At 38.2% G+C, this 24727-nt stretch overlaps 1 long non-coding RNA gene across 1 annotated transcript in view; it reads left to right on the plus strand.

The window, feature by feature from the left end:
* Positions 1 to 22701, plus strand: part of LOC148132124 (uncharacterized) — a 45330-nt gene extending 22629 nt beyond the window's left edge. The window contains exons 2-4 of the long non-coding RNA XR_015747613.1: positions 13176 to 13214; positions 18618 to 18737; positions 20030 to 22701. This is a non-coding gene — a long non-coding RNA (uncharacterized LOC148132124). The remainder of the gene's footprint in view (positions 1 to 13175; positions 13215 to 18617; positions 18738 to 20029) is intronic.
* Positions 22702 to 24727: the final 2026 nt, after the last annotated feature.

Here is a 24727-nt window from a genome sequence, read left to right on the forward strand (position 1 = left end):
TTAGATTAGTTTTGATCTTTCTTTTTAATGTTTCAATAAAAATTAGATATTAAAAAACATGCTCTGCTATTTGAGGAACAGAATTTCCTGGTCCAAATTTTATATACACATGGTGGAATATTTTCATTACCAATTCTTTAAGAAAAACAAAACTGAACCATCCACTGCTATTCTCAAAACCAAGCCTTTCTCTAACATCAAAGCTGAATTGAGAGGGGGCAATGCTGGTTCTATGGAGAGAGGGAGGTAAAAGAGATCATAACAGGGTTAGCTTAAGCATCCACATGTTTTTACATTGAAAAGGGATTCTCAGGTTTCTGTCCCATTGCAATTGACAAATTATACCGAGTTTACATATTCCACTAAGCTGAAACATGGTTTATTTGATTACTGCATGGCTTGAGTCAGTGTGTGACTCCAACCACGGTGTAAACCATGATTTGAAACTTCTTATCTGTGAACCAGGCCGTGGCTTAGTTAACAAACCATCATTAATAAAACAAACTGACATGTGTGCATTAAGGGACACTAGCAAACATTTGACCTTCATGTACAGGTAGTCCTCGACTTACAACAGTTCATTTAGTGACCATTCAAAGTTACAATGGCACTGAAAAAAGTAACTTATTACTTATTACACTTACAACTGTTGTAGCATCTGCATGGTCACATGATCAAAATTCAGATGCTTGGCAACTGACTCATATTTATGACAGTTGCAGGGTAATATGATCTCCTTTTGGAACCTTCTGATAGCATAGTCAGCGGGGAATCCAGATTCACGTAACAATAATGTTAAATTCATATTAAATTCACTTAATAACTGTTTCACTTAGCCACGGAAATTTTGCCCTCAATTATGCTCATAAATCAATCAATCAGAATAGAGCTGGAAGAGACCTTCAAGGTCTTCTAGTCCAACCAGGAGATCAAGCAGGAGACCCTACATCATTTCAGATGATTGTTCAGTCTCTTCTTAAAAGGCTCCAGTGATGAAGCACCCACAACTTCTGGCAGCAAGCTGTTCCACTGGTGAATTGTTTTCACTGTTAGGATGCTTCTCCTGAATTCCAGGTTGCTGCGCTTCTTGATTAGTTTCCATCCATTGTTTCTTGTCCTGACCTCTGGTGCTTTGGGAAGTAAGTTGACCACCTCCTCTTTGTGGCAACCTCTCAAATACTGGAATGCTGCTAAAATGTCTCCCCTAGTCCTTCTTTTCTCTAGACTAGCCAAGCACTACCTGTACACATACTCTCATTCCATTGCTTCTCTAAAATATGTTACAGAGACTTTTGCAACAGAGAAGCTCTCTGTTCAGTATTGTAGCTACCTCTCTATGGTCTCTTTTTTCAGAATCCTTCTTTTCCTTCTGCCCCTGCTTTTTATCCTCTCACCTTCCTATGGCCACTCAGTGCTTATTGGGCTGTTCCAGAGGTGGGTATTTAGCAGAATGACCAGTTCTGGAGAACTGGTAGCGGAAATTTTGAGTAGTTCAGAGAACCGGCAAAATACCACCTCTGACTGGAGATTTTACCATATCCTTCCCCTGCCATGCCGACCCAGCCACGCCCACAGAACCGGTAGTAAAAAAAAAATTGAATCTCACCACTGGTTTGTTCCCTTCATTCATTTTGTACTTTTTCCAAATGCTGGAAAACTTCAAGCATCACATCTGTGATGGTTGTGATCTGGTGGGATCTTAGTACCTGAGCTAACTATTACTGTGAGTACTATAAGTCCAAAGGAAACATAGGATAAACATTTAAATAAATAAACAGACAGACAGCAGGCTATAGCTTACTCCATGACATGAAGGAAATGGAGAGGGAGAAATGAAGGCAGCATATGCCAGACTATTGAGCTGTCATTCAAAACACATCTGTATGCCATAAAGAAAGATGGCTTCCTGAACAGTGGTAGGGCCATGTAGTGATCCAGATAAAAAGTGCAGGGTAATTTGGAGTATATATTTGTGTGTGTGTGTGTAACACTAGTCAAGAAATTCTTGTTACAAATGTATCTTTCCCCACGTTCAAGCAACAACCACCTGAACCCAGGAAAGAACACTGCTGTTTTAAGATATACTTGACAAGTGTTACATCTGCACCTATGTAAACTCTGAATCATGTTTTGCCTTCCACACACTTTTTTTGCATAGTTTTTGCATAGTTTTTTGCATAGTTTTCCTCAAAATAAAAGTGCCCCAAAAATGGAAGTGGTTTGTCTTCCTGCATTGGATAGTGTTCCAATATCTATGGGATTGCCACAAAGAAGAGGGAGTCAAGCTATTCTCCAAACCCCCTGAAGGCAGGACAAGAAACAATGGATGGAAACTAATCAAGAGGAGAAGAAACCTAGAACCGAGGTATTAGTTCTAGGTTCCAGAGTTCGAACAATTAATTAGTGGAATGACTTGTCTCCAGAAGTTATGTATGTTGCAGCATTGGAAGTTTTTAAGAAGAGATTGGACAGCCATTTGTCTGAAATGATATAGGGTTTCCTGCCTAAGCAGGGGGTTGGACTAGAAGACTGCCAAGGTCCCTTCCAACTCTGTTATTTTATTCTGTTGTCTTGCTTACAATTTTTAATGAGTTTCCTGTTCAGTTTGCAACCTGTAATTTCCCTCCCATCCAATCACTAAAACTAAAGCACATATATACTCCAAATTGCTCTGCACTTTTGATCCTGCTTAACTTTTTGAGATCAACTGATGTTCACATTTGATTAATACCTTTATTTATTTGAAAGGTAGGTTCTGTCCTTCCTTTCAAAACAGGGTTATTCCAATTTGATGGAACACGGGAAACTTGCCCTCTCAAGTTCACACTTGAATATGGCTGAGATTTATTTATGTATTTTGGACCATTGTATAATACCAATTATAAATACCCATGTATGGTATATATGTGAGAGATAAAGGGATGAAAATATTCTCAAGAGCAACTGGTCAATGACATTTCCAAACCTGATACAGTTTGTGGTCCTTTCAGCTGTTATGGTTAAATGTGATTGTAATTGAAATACATTGATCAATGCAAAATAACTTTCCCTCATTTTGCTGGCTGCTCAAAAATACTCAGGGAACTTGCTTTTGTTCTTCGTTAGTCATTCAGGAGTCCTGGCTCCAGTTTTGATGTAGCTATTGAAATTGAGTGAACCAGAAAAGCTCCAGGAACTATGCAAGGACACGTAGTACAGTTTAATTAGTTGGAGGGAAGAGTTCAATTTTTCTTGCAAAGTATTACTCTGATACTGTATTTGTTATTTTGCTTTTACATTTCATGCCTATGTGGGTGTGCACACACATTTGTGGGTAGATACTTTTATTTTTTTCATCCACAGTTTATTAGAGTGGGCCAAGGCCCAAGACATCTCAGAACATGATTAGAATACACTTATTCCCTTCATCCAAAATTTAAAAGCGTTAGATTTGGCTTATATGTAAAAGTTTTCATTTGTTGATGGTTTGTACGTTGAAAAAGCAGAATGGTCACTGGTAGATGTGAAGCAGAAGGACCCAATAAAAACATAATAGCTTCAGGGTTTTTTTCAGTAATGGTCTCATTTCCAGAGTGACAAGCCTAAGGAAAAGAACTGTATTCAGAAATATAAACACCGGGATTCAACTAAGTTTTGTTTCTGTACTTGTAGTTCCTGGAATCACATTCGGTATTGGTGAGGTTCTTCCAGATGTAAGGGTAGCACCAACCTAAGAATGCTGCTATAAATTTAGGTCATGAGACTGATAGCTTAGAAAATATGGAACCAATAAACTGGACTAAGTATGGTTCAGCATTATATGTTAACCCAACTGTACACATATAAACAAACAGATATATTACCTGAGATTAAAGCTGTAGTTGACAGCAGCAAATCCTTTCCTTTAGTATGAAGGTATCCTAATCACTTACAGGAAGCATAAGAAGCTATCTTATATCAAATCAAGCCTCTTATATTCTTTACTCATCTTTACAGGGTCCCAGACAAAGTTTTTTCAAACCTACATTTAAATTATAGATTATGCAACTTAGTTTAGATCAGTGGTGGGATTCAAATTTTTTTACTTCCAGTACTGTGGGCGTGGCTTGGTGGGCGTGGCAGGGGAAGGATACTGTAAAATTTCCAGTCAAAGGTAGTATTTGCCGGTACTCAAAATTTCTGCTACTGGTTCTCCAGAACTGGTCAGAACCTGCTTAATACCACCTCTGGTTTAGATCCTGTCTCCTAAGGCTAGGCTTATAGCATGGAAACATTGGCAACTTTCAATTCCATAATATGGAAGTGGGGAAAACATTTTAAAAATCCCCTAACATTGCTAGGTTAAATTTGGCCTCATCACTGAGCCAGCAAGATGCAGCGAAGAGAAAGGGCAGTTTAGTGGTTAGTATTCATGATAGTGAAGTTTGCCTCCATTATGAAGATGGGGTCTCCTATAAAAAATTGATTTATTTATTGATTGATTTATTTATTTGATTTGCCAATTGTTTACAAGATAATAAGTATAAGTGTATACATAGTTGTGAATACATGAAATGGGTACATATAAGAAAAATAAAAGAATAAGAGAAACAATAGGACAGGGATGGTAGGCACATTGGTGCGCTTATGCACGCCCCTACAGACCTCTTAGGAAAGGGGTGAGGTCAATAGTAGACAGTCTAAGGTTAAAGTTTTTGGGGTTTGGGGAAGAAACTACAGAGTCGGGTAGAGTATTCCAGACATTGACCACTCTATTGCTGAAGTCGTATTTCCTGCAATCAAGTTTGGCGCGGTTAACTTTGAGTTTGTATCTATTGTGTGCTCTTGTGTTGTTATGGTTGAAGCTGAAGTATTCATTGACAGGTAGGACATTGCAATGTATGATTTTATATACCATGCTTAAGTCAGACCGAAGACGGCGTAATTCAAGGTTTTCTAGTTCTAGAATTTCAAGTCTGGTGGCATAAGGTATTCTACAACGAGTAGAGGAGTGGAGAACTCTTCTTGTGAAATATTTCTGGACTTTCTCAATTGTGCTAATATCAGATACGTAATGTGGGTTCCAGACTGATGAACTGTATTTGAGTATTGGTCTAGCAAATGTTTTGTATGCTCTGGTTAGTAGTGTGATATTACCAGAGAAAAAGCTACGTAGGATTAGGTTAACAACTCTTAATGCCTTTTTGGCTATGTAGTTGCAGTGGGCTCTAGCACTTAGATCATTAGAGGTGAGTATTCCAAGGTCCTTTACAGAGCTTGGGTCATCAACAAGATCTTGACTATTCAGCTTGTATTTTATTTTCTGATTTTTTTGCCAATATGTAAGACAGAGCATTTATTTGTTGAGATTTGAAGTTGCCATTTGTTTGACCATTCTGATACATAGTCAAGATCTTTTTGTAGGGTAGCAGTATTGTCTGTGGTATTGAACAGCTTTACATCATCAGCGAAGAGAACGCAATTGCTCTTAATATGATCACAGAGGTCATTTATGTAGAGTATGAAGAGAGTTGGTCCTAGAACACTGCCTTGGGGGACACCACTATTGACAGGTACTGGATTTGATAGGACGCTCCCAATTTTGACCATTTGTTGTCTGTTTGACAGGAATGCTTCTATCCAGTTATTCAGTTGTCCAGAGATACCATAGGATTTTATTTTTAGGAGTAGTTTGTCGTGTACCACTGAATCAAAGGCTTTATAGAAGTCTATGTAGACTGCGTCTATTGCTTTGCCCTGGTCGAGTTGTGTCGTCCATATGTTTTTGCAGTGTAAGAGTTGCAGATTACAGGATAGTTTTTTCTGAAACCAAATTGTTTATTGGAGAGTAGGTTATTTGTCTCTAAGTGGAGGATGATGGATTGGTTAATAATTGATTCCATGACTTTACAGGTGACGCAGCATAAGGAGATTGGCCTGTAATTTTCAACTAGGCTTGGGTCTCCCTTTTTGAAGATGGGGATGACTGTGGCTTGTGACCATAGGTTAGGCAAGGAGCTGGTCCTGAAAGATTTTTCAAAGATTATGCTTAGAGGTTTGGCTATGGCAGTGGATAGCTTTTTTAAGAAGTAGGCACATATTCCATCCGGTCCAATAGATAGGGATGGTTTTAGATTGCGTAGTACTTTTTCAACATTGTCTTCTGTGAAATCGATATGTATTAGATCATTGTTGTTATCTGTGGTACGGCTAGGAAATACTGGGCATGATCCATTGCTGTTTACAAATACTGAGCCGAAGAATGTGTTAAAGATGTTGGCTTTAATGGTGTCGTCGTTGCAGTCTTTACCATCAGGTCCTATCATGGGAGGGATGGATCTTGAGTCTTTTAGTTTGTTGTTTACAAAATTGTAAAAAGCACGGGTGGAATTGGTGCTTAGAAGGTTTTCCTCTTGTTTAATGTGATAATTGGTGCATTCGGTCTTTATCTGGTGGCATAAATTTTTGTATCGGTTTTTGAAATTGGCAACGTGACCAGATTTGTTTTTCCGCCAGAGTGATCTCTTTTTGGATTGAAGTTTCCTTATTGTTATGGGTAATCTGCTTTTTTGTTTTGTTTTGGGAGTTGTTGTTGGTACATATAGTTTGATGACACTTTTGACTTCAAGTAAAAATATGTTGTAATGGTCTTCAACAGTATTGCATCCAGTGAATAGAGATTGCCAATCGAGGGATGAGAGATCGTTGTCTATAAGATCATAGTTGCCTTTTTGAAGTTACAATTGGGGATTACATCATTGTGGTGATTTTTGTGTAGACGTATGTTGAGACAAAAGTCAATCATATTGTGGTCACTACTGAAAAGGGTTCTTTAGTTTGTATTCCGTAAATTAAATTCAAACTATTGCAGAAGATGAGATCGAGGCAGTTGTTTAGTCTAGTGTTGTTGGTTACTAGTTGTTCCAGTCCCAGATTTGTAATAGCATTGTAGAAGGTTGTGTGTATGATTTCAGTTGTACAATCATTTAGGGTCCAGTCAATATGAGGTAGATTGAAATCACCAAGAAAGATAAAAGGGTATGGGCAGGATGCAGCCCATGTTAGTAATGTATTTAGCTTGTTTACATGTTCGATGTCATAATCAGGTGCTCTGTAACATAGTAAGAATCGAATTGTGATATTTAAGGATAGTTCACAGATGATGGTCTCAGGAAGAGCAAGCTCCTGGGTAACTTGGATATTTTTTAGATGTAAGGATTTTTTATAGAAGATAGCAACACCACCTCCTCGACGATTTTCACGATCTGATCGGTAAACATGATAGTCTCTTACTGTGGTAATGGAGTCGGAGAGAGATGCATTGAGCCATGTTTCACAGACAAATATAATGTCGAAGTTAGCCATATTTAGTAGGATGAGAAATTCAGGTATTTTATTCACGAGGCTTCTTGCATTGAGTAGTTTGCATTTAAGGCCGGCAGTAGTTGGAATTGAGGTAGTTGGGGCGTGCGTGCCTAGTCTTGGGTGATGGTGGATCGGTTGAGGTAGGGTTGTGGTTGAGGGTAAAAGCTGAGTATTGGGTTGCGTGGCTTACTTTTGATACAGTCAGCATGGTAGTCAATGTACAGGTCCTTCTCTCCATTGTCTAGACGGTTTTTGAGTTCAATGCGGAGTACACGGGAGCGGGCACGTTGCTGTATGGTTAGGTCAGGGCGACAACGGAGGTTCTTATGGTTGGTGTTGGTTTTGGCGAGTGAGTTTATAGTATAAATGAATTTATGTTTGCTTGATTCATTTTTGCAAATGACTCTGCACAGGCGTGGGGCCACAGAGCCGTCACTGTTATTGAGCTCTCGGCCAATGCGTGATTATGAGCCATCAAGTCATAGTTGATTCCTAGTGATTACATAGATAGATCTGCTGTATGTCAATGTATCTTCAATCTGTTCTTTCAAGTCTCCCACTGGTGCACTCACTGCCATTGTAACTGAGTCCATCCACCTTAATGCTGATTGTCCTTTTTTTCCCTTTCTTTCCATCTTTCCCAACATTCTCTAGAGAGCTAGACCTTTGAATAATGAAATAGGATTATTTGAGCCTGGTCATTTATGCCTCAACTGAGAACCCTCGGTTGACTTGATCAACAATCCTTTACTTTGTTTTCTTGGCTGTCCACAGATTCTTCTCTAACACCAAAGTTCAAAAGCATCAATCCTCCTCCTATCCTTCTTTGAAGGCTGACTTCAGGAAAAAAAATAAAAATAAAACCCCCTATACTTTTAGCTGAAGCAGCCCTGGGTAGCCAAGTATATAACTCTGATTTGCCCATCTTCATCCTCACTTGGAAGAGGCAGAAAAAGAGTGCACAGGAATCTAGATGCACCGAAGCAGGACCCTCTATCTCCTGTGTTGTTGTGATGCTCAATTTAGCATCTAGCATTCACACGTCATAATTTTATCCATCAACAAAACAGATAATGAGCAAGTACAAATAAGCACCATGACTCATTGAAATGGATCAAGATAATCACAAGTTCATTGTCTAAAAAAAAATCATGTGAATCAGCTTCAGGAATAAGTTCTCCCCACATGGAAAGAAACTGCAGGAAAAACTGACAGTTGGAGATTGATTTTTTAGGAACCAAACAGCCCGTTCTTTGTCAGAGCAAGTACTGATAAATTTGGCAGCAGTTCATTAAATCCAGTGGGTTTTTTTCTTCTTTCAAAGATTTAGGAGTGAAATGTTAGAACAAAAAGGGTTCATTTTCCAGATAATAAAATGAACAGAATAATACAACAGCAATACAGAAAATACACGTGAGGGTTTTAAAATGGCATCATTTTTTTCAGTATCCTTTGGGAGATACCGTTCTTTCTGCCAAGGAGGTCATCCAGTTTTATTCAATGGAGAATCAATTGTAGGTCCTTACTGGACTTCTGCTTATAGGACAATGAATGATGGCCTATTAATTGTCTGGATTTGGCAGCAAATATCTTTTTTGTTTTTGTTTGGGAGGTTCTTAATTTTGGCATATCAAATATATATTTTCCCATAGTACAACTGAAAAGCATTATGCCATTAAATCTGATGGCAACCAAAATCATTCTGGAAATCAAATGCTAGGAAGGAAGGAAGGAAGGAAGGAAGGAAGGAAGGAAGGAAGGAAGGAAGGAAGGAAGGAAGGAAGGAAGGAAGGAAGGAAGGAAGGAAGGAAGGAAGGGGAAAAAATCACATGTTTCAGTGTTTAAGCTGCAGGTGAAGTTCAAGAGAGGCAGCCAAATAAAACATGCAGCATGATTGATGTAACAAATTTTAAATAACCCAAAAACTAACCATTGGTTAGTTTGTGGTACTATAAAAGGAACTATGAAAAATAGAATTTTTTTTCTTAAATAAATACAGAGGTATGCTTCCTGCTGTGAAAGGTTATGGGGCACATTTGCGCACAGATTAATGCACACTGCTGATGATTATGTTTACAACTAATCCAACTTTGGGTGCTTTCTGATAGGTATCCTGTCTTCATGGGCTCAGGCAAAATTACATGCAAATAGTGCTAGCAGTATTCGGAATCAGCTGTTTATGTTTTCCATAATGCCTGGAGGGATGTTACACCTAGGAGACAATGGAAAATTTGAACAGCCATTCCCAGACCTTGCCCTTTTTCCAGGACCGATTAGGACTGATACCATCAGTTGCACTAAGAGAAGCCTTTTCTGATTGTGGCCATGCTGAATTACAAATGCTTATTATTATAAATACCATACATGGAACTAACTGATATACCTGGAGGTAGCATTATAATTAATCTTTGCCTTTAGGGACTTAAGCTATATATATATATCTCCCTGCCCCACCCCACCCCCAGGAAAACAAAACAATTCCATCACAATGCAGATTTAAACCATGAAGTCCAGAGGTGGTATTCAGCAGGTTCTGACCAGTTTTGGAGAACCAGTAGAGGAAATTTTCAGTAGTTTGGAGAATTGGCAAATAACACCCCGACTGGCCCCTCCACCATCTATTCTCTACCTCCCGAGTCCCAGCTGATCGGCTGGGCTGGGTCTTCTTTTGTTGCCCTGCACTGGAGAACGGAGCTGGAAAGCAAGTTAGTGAGGTGGGGAGGGAATGGAGTTTTTACAATATCCTTCCCCTGCCATGCTCACCAAGCCACGCCCACAGAACTGGTAGTCAAAAATTTTGAATCCCACCACTGATGAAGTCCGACTTCCTTCTCAAGGAAGGAATATAAATTAAAGCATCCCCAACAGCTGACTGTTCTGCCTGTGACTGAATATATCCTGTAAAAAATATCTCACCATCTTTCTTTGTAATTAAGTCTATAATACTGCTAAACTGCTTTTATTGTTAGGAAGGGTTTTTCAGCAATCAATGAATTTAGGCAAACCCTGGCTACCTGTAACTTAATGTTCTGCATTCTAGGATAATAAAAAAGTCTTAATCTTCAAATATTTCAAAAGGGTTATTATATCCCTTTTCTCTCCCTCTCTCCCTCTCCCTCTCTTTCTCTTTCTCTCTCTTTCTCATTTTCCAATCTTCTAATCATCCTTATCACCTTCCCTACACTGCTCTGTTTTCCCCCGCATTTCTTTAAGTGTTGACTGTAATACGCCAGCTAGAATTTGACTAATATGGAATAGAGTGAAATGATTTCTACTTTCATGAGCTGGAACCTATATTTGATGGGGAACTTAAAGCACTATATTTCCCCCACTGAAACAGGTACTGTTGAAACAACTAGAAAAAGGGAATGAAAAATTGGCACACATTAAAAACAGGGAAGAAGAGCAGAACAAAGGTGACTGAAAACAACCCAAGATATCAGGCTATTTTAGGCTTCCAGCCATCATATACAGGGGTGTGGGCCAGAATAACACTAAAGAAACAGATGACTGTGAAGGCAACACGCCACAAAAGAAGAAAAATATTTTTAACACAGGAAAAACAAAATATATGAGAGAGAAAGCATGTCCTTTTAAAAAAAACACACACAATCAGATTTACCACCTTCTAATGAAATAGCTACTTTCAACTTGGGAGGGTGAAGAAATCCCAGCAAATCCTAAACAGCAGGGTGACCAATACAGAACCTCTGAATCAAGACAGCTTAATACTGTGTTGGATACTTGCCCGAGAGTTGTTGAACTCCAGAATGCCAAAGGTTGCATTTTAGCTAGCTGGATCATGGGTCTGGCAGACAAATTCCTTTTTGCCCCATGGTGCCTATCAACAAAACAGGACAGTAAGGCAAAGGCCTAGGAATGTGTATGTCTTTAATCCTGCCATTTATTACAAGTGGCTGGCTTTTTGTGCAGAATGAAAGTGTTAGTTCCCCTAAGAAAGGGAGCTTTTCTTCTTCGCTTGATTAACAATAATATATATTCAGTTTCCTGTTTCAGGAAAAATATGTCAGCACATTTTGGTTATTAGGATCAATGTAGCATGAATGGAACTTGGGGTTAAATAGAGGTTTGTAATCCGCCACAGTTGCCCCTGCCATTTGACAGAGAGAGACAGCTAGAAATTATGAATGGCAGGGTTAGGGTTATGATGTGTGCACCGTATGACTTGTCCTGAACCTCTAAAGCTAACCTTCTCTTTTCTGACAGAAAGAAATCAGACTATTGCCTGTGTTAAGTAAGGGTCAACTGCCAGACAGTTTCCCTGTTTGAACTAGAATGGGAGCATTTTGTTCTTTCTCAATGAAAAAAACTTTATCAATACATACAAAAGGGACCTTGACTGTCCTCTAATCCAACTGCCTGCTTAAACAGGAGACCTATACTAGTGGTCCTCAACCTCTGGTCCGTGGACACCTGGGGCCCCCAATATCATCATAGGAGGATCTGCAAGGCTTGAAGAAATGTTATTTAAATCTTGAGTTAAGTCTTGGTAGTCTGTGGTCATGGTCCGTGGCCACAAAGGGTATTTAAAGGGGGTCCATGGGGAAGAAAAGGTTGAGAACCACTGCCCTATATCATTTCAGAAAATGGCTGACCAGTCTCTTACTGTGATGAAGCATCCACAACTTCTTAAGGCAAGCCATTCCACTGGTTAATCGTTCTCACTGAGGAAATTTATCCTTATTTCTAGGCTGCTTTTCTCCTTGATTAGCTTCAACCCATTGTTTCTTATCTTGCCTTTTTCCGGTGCTTTGGAAAATAGATTGAACACCCCTCCCCCCTATTCTTTGTGACAGCCTCTCCAATATTGGAACAATTGCTATCATGTCACTCCTTCTATTCTCTAGACTGGCCATACCCAATTCCTGTAACTGTTTTTTCATATTTTTTTTAGTTTCCAGGCCTTTAATTATCTTACTTGCTCTTCTCTGCACTATTTCAGAGTCTCAACATCTTTTTTATAACATAGTGGCCAAAACTGGATTATAAAAAAGATGTTGAGACTTTGGAAATAACCTTGGTATATTCTGACCAAGCGATCTCACTTTAAATCTCACTATTATGGGTGCTCTGTATCTTCCTCAAATCTCAGGTTCTATATCAGTGGCCTGGGAGTTTGAGATTCTGAACAATATCTTAGCTGTTCCTAACACCACACTATTCTGGATAGAGAGCTCTGATATTGTGGCTTGGATCTGTTGGAGCTATTCTGCCAACTTAGAGGTCACAGACCCAAGGGCTCCTACCACCATTGGGACTAACTTGGCCTTTGTTTTCCACATCCTTTTTAGCTCCGCATTCAGGACTCTATTTTCTCATATTCTTTCTTCTTGATGCTGCTGTCACTTGGCACTGCTACATCTATCATCACCACCATCTTCTCCTTGTCTACTATCACAGTGTCTAATCAATTGGCCAATACCTGCTTTTCTTTCTGGATCTGAAAGTCCTGTAGGATCTTAGTCCTGTAGTTCTCCATTACAGAGGATGGAGCCATCTGACTTTGGTATAAGCCCGTACACCGTGCAAATGTTCCCGTATACCATGCAGCTACTTGGTTGTGCCATCCAATGCCCACATCTTATCCCTGCCACTATTCGTTGAACTGTTTCTGAGTCCTAAAACAGTAAAGCAATTGCTCTAAAACAGATGTTCACATGAGAACCAGCTATCCTATTAGGCAGAATACAACCATCAACTCAAGCAGCAGATTCTGGGGGACATCCGTGACAGGTTCTTGGCTGATGTTTGTAATCTGATCTCTTTTTTTTCCCTTGCAGAACCATTCCATTAATCCTGTTACCTGTCCTGTATCTCTAACTTCTTTTCAGGTACAGTCTATGCGACAGTATCCCATCCCCTGTTGTGAAGTAAGTGTCAATTTTCAGCCCACTCATCTTCGGCACGGGGACAATTGACATGTATCATCTTGTCTTTTGCTTCTAGAAGAATAAGATATTGGGTTGGTACCGGCTCACCCATTCATGCTGGGAAAATTTTGGAATGAACATTATCCTTAATGATCATTTGTTTGCGATGTGAAAAATAAGATGAAACCAAAGAGAAAATCAGAAGAGTACTTCTTTGCACTCCAACAAGTTTACCAGGTTTCTATTCAAACCTGGGAGCACAGTGTCACAGCCCATCTCCTGCTCACTTTGTTTTTTGCCCCTGAAATGATTCTTCTTTCCAATTTTAACTTTTTTTTTGTTAAAGTTTCTGCATGGAATTTTAAAATGATCTTCTGCTGTCAGATTACTGCATAACTGAAGTTACATAATCCAAAACCACTTCTAAAGCATGTTTGAGTTTTTACTATTGTGAAAAGAACTCATGCTTGTAGATTAATTAGAGTAGTGGGGAAAGCAGTTCTGACTGGGGAGAAGCAAACTGGCAAAGCTACAACTGGCTTATTATTGGAGGTTTAAGCTATTCTGAAAAGAGGCATTGTCGTTGCAAGTTGTGCCAGTTCTAGGAACTCAGAGTCAGGCCCTGTAAAATCCTGTTTGCACAGCTTCCGCCAAAAAATGCTTTATTAGCAAGTTGCAAAGTCTCTAAGGCTGGAATTTCTGCTGCAAAATGGCATCCAGGCCAAGTTCACAAATCATTAGCCCCACAATCTTGTTTATCCTGCTAGGGATTGGAGTTTGTCCTGTTACAAAATCAGAGCAACAAGGTTGGATAGTTCTGAGCAAAATAATAAATAAATAAGCTACCCTTTGAAGAGCAGAAAGATGCTCGCTTTGTGCTGACAGGATCAAGGCTATGTAACATGCTTTTGGAAAAGAGAAAAGACCAGCAGAAAATCTAGGGCAAGCAGCCAACTGCAAGCCATTCCTCTTCAGCTCCTTTCCTACAAAGGAGTTCTGATGCTAATTTTTGAAGCAGATCAATCAGACACACACCCTGCACTCAGTTCTGTATTAATCAGTCCCTAAATGTGAAGGACTGCTTCCTAAGCAGTTACCAGGCTTATTAACCGAACCATACAATATTTTTTGGATTGATTGACTCCATCTGTACCTTCTCTCAAGGAATTCACTGTTGTGTTCTTATTACAACCCTGCAAAACAATTTAGACTAAACAGAAGCTATTTATTCAAGGATAGGATTGGCATATGTGAATCAGAAGTCGGCCATTTTTACCCATCTCATTTGAATAAGTCAGTTAATATGCCACCCAGAGTCACTTGCTTTTAAGATGGGTGGCTATATAAATCAAACAAATAAATAAGTATCAAGGAAAGCAAAAGCTGCTGGATGTCAAAGCTGTTGTGGTTTCACAACTATTGTTTTCTACGATGGGATAGAACTTCAATTGTAAGGGATATTTTAAAAAATCCTTAGTTTAACATTCTGGAGCATGGTCACTCTAAAGTGACACCAATAATTTTGTATTTCCCTTAAGAATCTGGGATCATAATATATGGAAAGCGAATGTGGTGCAGTGGTTAAGATACTAGCACCGGAGAGGCTTATGCAAGTTCACCTTTGGTCTTGGAACCTTCCTAGGTGATTTTGAGGCAGTTATACTTTCTTATTAAAACATCTATTTTTGGTCTGGTGGTTGAAAGAAAATCTGAAGGCCAGGAGTGATATGTGTTCTTCTTTGAGAGGAAGGAACAGGTAGCAACTCAAGCCAAGAAGCCAGGCAACCAATAATTATGGATTTCAGGCTGCTCCAGAAACATGGGTTTTGTTCACTAACTTCATCTTGGTCCAATGGAACAGTACTTCTCATTCAACCACTTCTTTTTCCCAACACCTTTTCTAAATGGGAGAATAAAAATCTTTTGTTTATAGTCCTTAGCAAAGAAATACATGTAATTTTGAGTGTTCTCTTCATTTTATAGATCAAAATTTCAATTTTGTGATTTGGCTGGAGAACTGGCATTAAAAGAGAGTCACATTATTACAGTGAGCCCATTAGGGGTCCATGTAAATCCTGCTGTAGGACTTTCAATATCTATGATTTTTCTATCATTCTAAATGGAGTCAGTCTCTATTTCAGAAATTTCACTGATCACAGAAGAACTCACAAAATCAGAAAATAAAGTCCCCAAGCACAGTGGACCCCATGCTAATAATATCTCAACCAGAATGATTTTCATTTGTTTTTCTTTGTACTTATAGCACACACATTGAATAGGGATAGAGGAAATTCATGTATACTGAATATATTCTATCAACGTTTGTATTTAATGAATGCTTAACTTTGCAAAGACAGACAGTTTGGTGTAGTAGTCAATGCCCCAGGTACTGAATTTTTGTACCACCTAAGGCACAAAGCTAGCTGGGTGAACTTGGGCCAGTCCCGCTCAGCCCTGGAAGCAGGAAAGGGCAAACCACTTCTGAAAATGTTGCCAAATAAATTGCAATCAATTAAGCATTTCTAAAAGAAGTTTTGAAACTCTACAATTCTCCTGCTTCAGGTTTCAATCACACATATTCAAACATGGTTGCTATGGAGATCAGTAATTTTTCTTCAAGGCTGAAGAAATAACAGCAAACGAAGAATGTAAATGAAACTGAGGCTTGCCTGAAGAATTTGCTTTTAATAGGAGCACACAGAAGAATAGTCGAGGTCCAATCCAGAGTTCTGAAAGCCAGGTCAGGATTGACACCCTGTTCAGAAGTTTAATGTTTTTTATACAAACAGGACTCCCAGGAACATCACCCAAGAGCTGGAGATAAGATGTTGCTTCCAACAAAGACAAGTTGGGTTAGAATTGTTTCATAATAGCAAGCTACAGTCTGCTATCATTATTCAAGAAATTTACTCCCTTGCCTGGCAAGTAGATTCATGGAACATCTCTGGTCTTCTCTCTGTTTGCTGGGTGGAGGGGCTGGGAGGCCTTATGTTAGTCTCATCTGACTGCTCCAGCTGTCCAGGTAGTACCTGTGTTTGATCAGTCTCATGTGATTCCTGGCTTGGTGTCTCCTGAGGCTGATATTCCACCAGTTCAGCAAGAGCAGTTTCTTCAGATTCAGAATCAGGGACAACAGTGAAATTCAATTGTAATTCATGTTGCACACTGATGTCCTCACTATGCTATGGTACACCTCCTTACGGTTGTGGATTTTTTTTTATTGCTATGAACCTGCTTCCATTATTTTTAGAGGGATATATAGTAGTATGTAGCATCCTCAATGCTGGGAACGTGATAGTACAAAAGTGTATTAATTAATCAAATTTATGTAGCTTCCCATGTCACCAAAGCAGTTCTGGGCAGTACACAACAAATGAGTATTATGTAGTATTATGTAGACATGAGACAAATTTGCTAGATAAAGTGAGACCTTCAGACACAATTTTTTCTTGTAGTTTGCCATATCTTTACCATAAGTTTTTGTTTTCTAGGACTCCTATTGGCAACTCACATCCTTAATATTCTAGAAAGGCTTCCTTCATGTAAGAAATAAGTGTTTTTGTAGAATATTAGTGTAAATTGCAATTAAGGAAGAGAAATTGATTTATTTGATCAGAAATTGAAGTTTTCACTATGCCTAAACCAGGTGTTTGGGTTTTTTTTTTTTTCATGCCTTGAATGTTTGAATTGCATACCACTCCTCTGGCACATGCCCTACTTTTGGGGAAGAAGGTTTGTTACTTTTTTTTTTAAACATCCAGGTCCTGTACTTAGGGCTAGCCACCATCCATTTAATGATGGTGATCTGTAGCAGTAAGCAAGTGATATATTTACTTCATCAGCTGTTTATTGCATATGAAAATTTGCCTTCTCTTTAGTTTACTATTTTATGACCAACTGGCAACTGTATAGGTAGTCACCTACTGTTTTCCACTGTTAAAACACAGCCTTGAAAAGAAGGTGTGCTTGCATATCTGATAATACAAAAAAAGATTTCGGGCTTTGGAATCAGATTAAAATGCAGTTGTTAATGCTAAAGAATCGGTTCCCTTTTCTTGAATGGAGCTTTCTTATTTTCAGTCCTCTGTGGAGAAAGTGTTTGTCATTGGAGTGATTTTTAATCATTATATTTTCCTCAGTGTACTTTCCATAAACTACATACAACCCTCTTTGACATTTAAATCGTTTCTAGTAAGCAGGTATTTGAGATTATAGAGCTATGGGCAGCGCAGTATACTGTAAAAATCCTGGAAAAGAGCTTTAAAGTCCTATGAAGAATTATTATTTCCCTCATTTTCTAGGGTAATATCATTGACTTCAATATGACAGTTCTTAAATCCATGCTTTGGATGCAAATGTATCAATTCCCCCCCCCCCCCATGGACTGATATAAAACATCCCAATAGTCTAGATAATTCTTAGCACCCAGCATTATAATCCAATGTAATTTGTGGGCACCAAATTGAGGAATACTCCTCTGGATGACCACTTACTACCTTTATATTTTTACCTTTACCTCACTACCTTTATATTTTTCAGTTAAGCAATTTTCCCTCTTTTATCAGTATTGAGGGAGGGGGGGGGGTTATGCAAATATTGTCACTTTCCTTTTTTCCTTTTCTGTGTTGTTAACCGTCTCCCAGAGCTAACTTCTTTTCAAGTCAGATTACCCTTTATTAAAATAGCCCTGTAACGTCCTTTTCATCAATAACATCATACAAGGCATGAATTAATCCCATTCCACAAAAAGCTCCATCTTTCGATTATGGAACACCACAACACAGGAGCAAACTAGTTGACAATCCTAGTTCCAGGCTTTTGTTGTTGTTGTTGTTGTTGTTGTTGTTGTTGTAGTAGTAGTAGTAGTAGTAGTAGTAGTAGTATCTAAGATTGCTATGGTCTGTTCAGCTTCACTTCATTTATTATTATTGTTTTGTACTATAGCGAAATGTACCTATTTTAACTGCAGTAAGATAAACGCTTGCCCCCCTTCTCAGTCTTCTAAGTTCTCTGCAAATGTGACAAAGTATAACAATGGTCCATTCTGAATGAGTAGTTCAACAAATATGTATTTATAGGTCATAAGCCCATCACGGGTCCACAAAAGTATAACAAATTAGGATTATCTCCAGTTTGTAGCAGCTTGCTTTTCCTCATATGTATATACCGTATGATTAATTTTTGTCTAAAGAAGAAATCATAATCATCTTTCAGAAAAATTCTATGTGGCTGTATAAAATTGGTTTCTATTTGCTAACTGACCAAACAAGTGACTATTTGCACAACTGGTAGTTAATATAGTTCTGTGCTCTTTGGATAATGTAAAATGTTGTGGTGAATTATTATTATTTTTTTAAAAAAACACCTTTTCAAATCATATTGCTTCAATTCTTCTGTCTGCAGAGTTTTATCTTTCAGTGTATGTTGAGAAATCAAACTGATGTAGCACCAAGATGGATCATCTTTTCCCTTATAATGTTATGCAGCCATTTTTCTCCCTACTGTCAGCCAAATTCTGAAAAGGTTTGTTTGAATAATTTAACAAATTTCACTCAGTTTATATTGGATTTTTAAAAAGCCCTGCCTGTTTCCACAAGTAGGGCCCAAAAGCCCCAGATAATTTGCAAGATGGGGATCACTTGTGATGGAGATTGAATCTTCTCTTAATTGTGTTACTTCTTTTTCATAGTGGGGCTAGTTCCAGTCACTGGAAGCATTGACAGTGATAATAAGTAGATTTAATGTATTCTCCCATGCCCCCATCCCACATTTTGAATGGCTCCCTCCCACCCTATGGCTTTATATTGGCTTTCTCCAACTGGATATCCTTTGATAAGTATGCTGTGACTGCAACACACAGAAGCAAGGCTACAGTTTAGACAACATTGGTTTACAAAACAGGATCACAACTGTTTAACCTGAATGTGATGCTCTTGAACCTAAGAAATAGAACATCAAAGATACTGTATGTGGCTGAGGGTGTAAGAAATTAGCACTGTTGAATGATTATGGGCATAAGACAGTATTGTTGATTTCCCAAGAAAGCACTTCCTTTCTAAAGAAGAAACACAGAAGCATCTTGTCCTCTGGATAGTTATTAACAGAATAACAGACTTGAAAGGTTCCTTGGAGGTCTTCCAGTTCAATCCCTTGCTCAGGCAGGAAACCTGATACCATTTCAGACAAATCATTGTCCAATCTGTTCTTAAAAACTTCCAGCGTTGGAGCATTCACAACTTCTGGAGGCAAGTCGTTCTACTGATTAATTGTTCTAACTCTCAGGAAATTTCTCCTTAGTTCTAAGTTGCTTCTCTCCTTGATTAGTTTCCATCCATTGATTCTTGTCCTGCATACAGATGCTTTAGAGAATAGGATGACCCCCTCTTCTTGGTGGCAACCCCTTAGATATTGGAACACTGCTATCATGCCATCCCTAGTCCTTCTTTTCATTAGACTAGACATATTCAATCCTGAAATTCTTGGCTAAATGTACAACCATACCTTTTTCACCATAATTTCCCCATCTATTCCCTTCCAATGATCTAAATCATTGATGGATATTGAAGTGTACTTGGCCTAGAACAGAGCCTTGGGGTACTCCACTGCATACTTCCCTTGATGGTTGCACACTTATTAATCTGTTACCTCTTTGAGTTTAATATTGTACCTATTTTTTAATGTTATATTTTAGACACATAACTTTAGTGTTCTACTTTAGGGATACATGACTTCATTTCTGAATGTGAGTAGTTTTAGAGAAAAAATTCCTTTGAGTTAGGGAATAATCAAGCCTTATGTTTTCATTTTATTTATAGATATATAAACAATAAATGCTGAATAGATATTGAGGGAGATTGGATTGGAAGAAGATGAATGTGATTTTAAAACTGAAGGAAGAAACATCAATAATCTGTGCTAGACTGAAAATATTATTCTGATAGCAGAAAATGCAAATGATTTACAAAGTCCAGTAATGAAAGTCAAGGGGCACAGTGAAAAAAATGGAACTTAGATAAAATATAAAGAAGATTAAAATAACAATAGATGCAGCCAGCAGTCTCAAATCTGCCAAAATTATTGAGGTGATTGATGGCTTCTGCTTTTTAAAAGCAATTATCAACAGTAAAGGCAATGAAATATACCACAAAGTAGAAGTTTATAGAATAGCTTTGAAAATCTTGGCAAAGATATTCATATGCTATTATGTTTCTGTACCTGCTACAATCAGAATTTTGCAGTTTTATGGTTTCCTTTGTGGCACTCTATGAAAGGAAAAGCTGTGCTTCAAAAAATCAGGATAGAAAGAACATTGGTGCTTTTTTGATACTCCAATGTTGGTGGAAAAGACTCCTGAAAATTCTATGGATAATAAACAAAATAAACAAATAGATAGAACAAAGCACTTGAGGCACAAAGTACCAGGCTCAAATTATCATACTATGAACACTTTATGAAAAGACCCAGTCCCTTAAGATGTTCATAATAGTGGAAAAGATGGAAAGAAAGAAAAAGAAAAGAGATTGATTATAATGAATGCACCTCTGGAAGATCTGAAGGGCCAGCTGGAGAACAACTCGTCCTGGAGAAGACCTGCCTATGTAGTTGCTAAAAAGTCCACGCTCAATTGATGGCACTTACTCAGTTAATATGAGAATATCATGGTCAAAAGAAAAAGGCATTCCTGCAGTAATGAAGAGCAAACAGTAAGTCTGCATCCGGTTCAGTTGACAGATCTGTGAGTATTAATGTGTTTGTGGATTTTTCTCATGCTTACCAGACTCTCAGATCCCAATCCTCCTTCCTGTGAACTCTTCTAACAATTATGTTGATCACTGGTAGGCACCATGCTCCCAGTTTCATCCTTACTGGGAATTGTCAGAAACCTAACAGGAACTAAAGCTAATGCGGTACATCCAAGTACAAAAGTCCCTGAGTGCAATTCCTGATAGGGGTTTTGAACCTCATAGAATAACATCCAGTGGTGGGCTTCAAATTTTTTTTACTACTGGTTCTGTGGGCGTGGCTTGGTGGGCGTGGCAAGGGAAGGATACTGTAAAATCTCCAGTCAGAGGTGGGATTTGCTGGTCCTCCAAACTACTCAAAATTTCCACTACTGGTTCTCCAGAACTGGTCAGAACCTGCTGAATACCACCTCTGATAATATCTGACTACTCATGTCTGATGATTCCCAATAAGGATGAAACTGGTAACATGACGTCTCCTGGTGGTCAGTGAAACTGTGAATGCCATCAGGATATATACTGTGTAAAAATAGAATTGGACTCATGGGGACATGACATAATGTAACATCTCTATCTCTCTCTTTAAAGAAAGCTGGGCTATATATATAATATTCTGATAGCTTCAATCAATTACCGTGGAACTTTAGGATAATATTATTTCCAAGAAGGGCCCCCTCAAAGGCCCCACCAGCAAAATACAGAAACGTTGAATAGTTGGGTGTTTTGTTTGGAAACATGTCCACTTACCCAAGAAAATCAAAATGTCTTTGGTTAGCTGAAGGATAAAGGCCTTGGAGGACTTGGCAGTTTACATTCTAAAAATGGGATATGTGAAACCCATCTGGCAGGCATTTTGTGACTGTGCCCATGGCATGATCTCAAATTCCCGAGCCCGCCCTTAAACTTAAGAGTATTGTCTTTTCCTATTATATATCCATGTTTTCCTGGATTGGGTTAACAAATATTGTTGGACTATGATTCTTATCATAGTTAACTAATTCAAGATATAGATCAATATCTGGAGTTTTCTATTCTGGCAAGTATTATTTGTGGAGAATAAGATGAGAATTTGACTTTGACATAAATATGCAAAAAACAAAAACAAACCCATCAATACCTAAGCAGAGGACTGAAATGTTCTTTAAATGCTGGAAAGCAAGATAATATCCAGAAGTGGCTAAGGGAAACAACTCCTTGATTCACTGTGATATAAGGAGAGAAGGAATAGTACAATCAGACTTGCAGGAATCTGTTATTATGTTAGGGATTATGTTCTGTTATTATATAAAGAGACATCTCTTTTATCCAAATGTTAATTATTAACCTAACTGATTTGTGTGTGTTGGTGTGGGTGTATACATACACACTAAAATAAGTTTAATTAATAATTAACGTTGTGACAAAAGGGATGTTCCTTTACTAATCAATCTGCAATCCATTTACTAGGTTCTTGGTCATTCATTCCCAATGCTGCAACATTTTTAATTATATCTTTTATTAACATCCTATATACCACTCATTAACGTTTATTCTTTTCTTGGAAGCTCTTTGTTTTCTCCAGTGGAAAAGATATAAATTGCTATTCAAAGAAATTTAGCCAAAGCACACCCATTATAAAATCCCCCAAATGGAACACTGGGACACTGCTATTTTAAAAATGAACAAGAAAACAAAGCAGCATTTCTTCAGCCCCAAAGTAACATGGCCACCCAGAGAATGCTTGAAGGTTTATTAAACACCTGTATCATTAAATCCTTGATCAGATTCAAAATCCCTTGAATGAACTTCCATGCATTACACTGTAGATGTGACCCATCCAAGTCTAGTTCTTTCTCTGAACGAATCTTACATGTTCTTGATCGTCCTGTGCCCATTTTTGTGGGGTGAATGTCACTACTGAGGACTGGAGCTTTCTGACGGGCATGCTATGAGGTTACAATAGCTCTGATTGGTTCTGATGATTTGGAAAAGGCTTAAAACTGTAATACAATTTTGCTTTTAAGCAAATTATCTAGCTGGGGGAAGGGGAAGGCACTGCATGCAAGAGATTCCTGCAGAGATTATTGTATTCGCTTGCTCCCCCTCCTTTTTTGCACATGAACAGTCCGTGTGAGCCAAAGTCCTTTCCATGTGACTTGCTCATTCCCATGCTGGCAGCGTAGCAGGGCATTTAAAGCAAGAGGCAAGGTCAATGTCTGTTTGTTGACTCTATTATAGGAACAAACATTACAGAAAAGATCAGAATTCAGAAACTCCCACCACATGCATGTACACCGAGAGGTATAAATAAGTGCTCCCTATACATCTGTGGAGAACACAGGCATCATTCCTTTTATAATGCTACCAGATGGAGATTCTAGATTGGGCATCCAAAAGAGGTCATATTAACTGAATCAGAAGGCATGTCTACTTGTCCTGCTACCTTGCACAAATGTGACATTCAATGCGGCACCACTGTCTATGCATCAACTTTCAAAGAAGTCTATTATCCCTTCAGAATAAAAAAACACTCACTTTATTAGCATTTTTTTCTGCCCTTCCAAATGTGCTGGTAGCAATCCTTCATGTGCCCAGAAATTAGATGTTATTACTACAACATCATGATAATCAACGTATCAAATCAGACATAAAATGAATTGGTTCCTTCATTTATTTATTTATTTGTTTGTTATTTTCGAAAAGGACTGCTTTCTGCTTAGATTAAGAATAGAAAGCTTTTACAGATTAAATTTATGGATGAAATATATAATGTATCCAAAATTTCTAGGATGAATGTGCATTCATTTGATTATTGAAAAGAATACTGCAAATGTTGGGGATTAAGGACAGCAGTTTTAACAGAGTGTGCAATTTTGTCATCCATTGAGTATGTTACTTCATTAAAGACTCCAGTGTAAATTGTAATGTTCCTGAAGTTCTGAGAATGAAAATCTAATAAAGTAAGATCTGTATTCAATCAATGGGAGTTGTGACATTTTAGTCATAGAGTTACATCTGCCAAGTTATAGTCCTAAACTGATCCAATTTATTGCAAGCAAATCAATGAGGTTTAATTTTAGAGTGACTGTATGCCAAGATGGAAAGAATTCTTATTCTTTTAAAAATTGTGAACACTTGCCCAAAACAGCTTATTTATTTATTTTAATTAAGACATTTCTATAGTTGCTTATCTTTCAGCCAACTTTAGATGGCACCCAATCAAAGCTCATCATAACAAACTTAGAGTGTAACATTAATTAATTAATTTACAACATTTATATCGATACCCAGCTCATATTACCATGACTCTCAGACAGCCTACATCAAATAAAAACCAACCAATCAAACCAATCCCCCCCCCATTATTACAAGTAATAAAGTATATACAACTTTTTTTAAAAAAAAAATCCCTAGCCAGCATATCAAATGCATATGATATAGGTCAACCAAACACAAATTCTCCCTCTCAGAAGACATGTTTATTTTTTATTCTGGCCCAGTGACTGAGTAAAAACAGTTTTTAAATATTTTTGGAAAGCTAATAAAGGCAGGGCCTTCTCCCCTTGTGGGATCATTCCAATGAGCAGGCATTAATACAGAAAAGAAACACCTCCAAGACACCATCAAATAATCTTGCCATAAGGACAGGACTTGTAGCAACACCCTCCAGAATGGATGAGACAGGCACAAATGGGCAGAGAGGTCATTCTGCAAATAATTTGGAGTCTCCACCCAATTCAAAGCTGTTAAAGACATAAGCACAATGTTATCTCTTCTTCTTTTATTTAATCA

This window comes from Notechis scutatus, chromosome 2 (assembly GCF_049901735.1).
Source record: "Notechis scutatus isolate UNSWTSFEM ecotype Mainland chromosome 2, rNotScu1.2, whole genome shotgun sequence".
NCBI lineage: Eukaryota > Metazoa > Chordata > Lepidosauria > Squamata > Elapidae > Notechis > Notechis scutatus.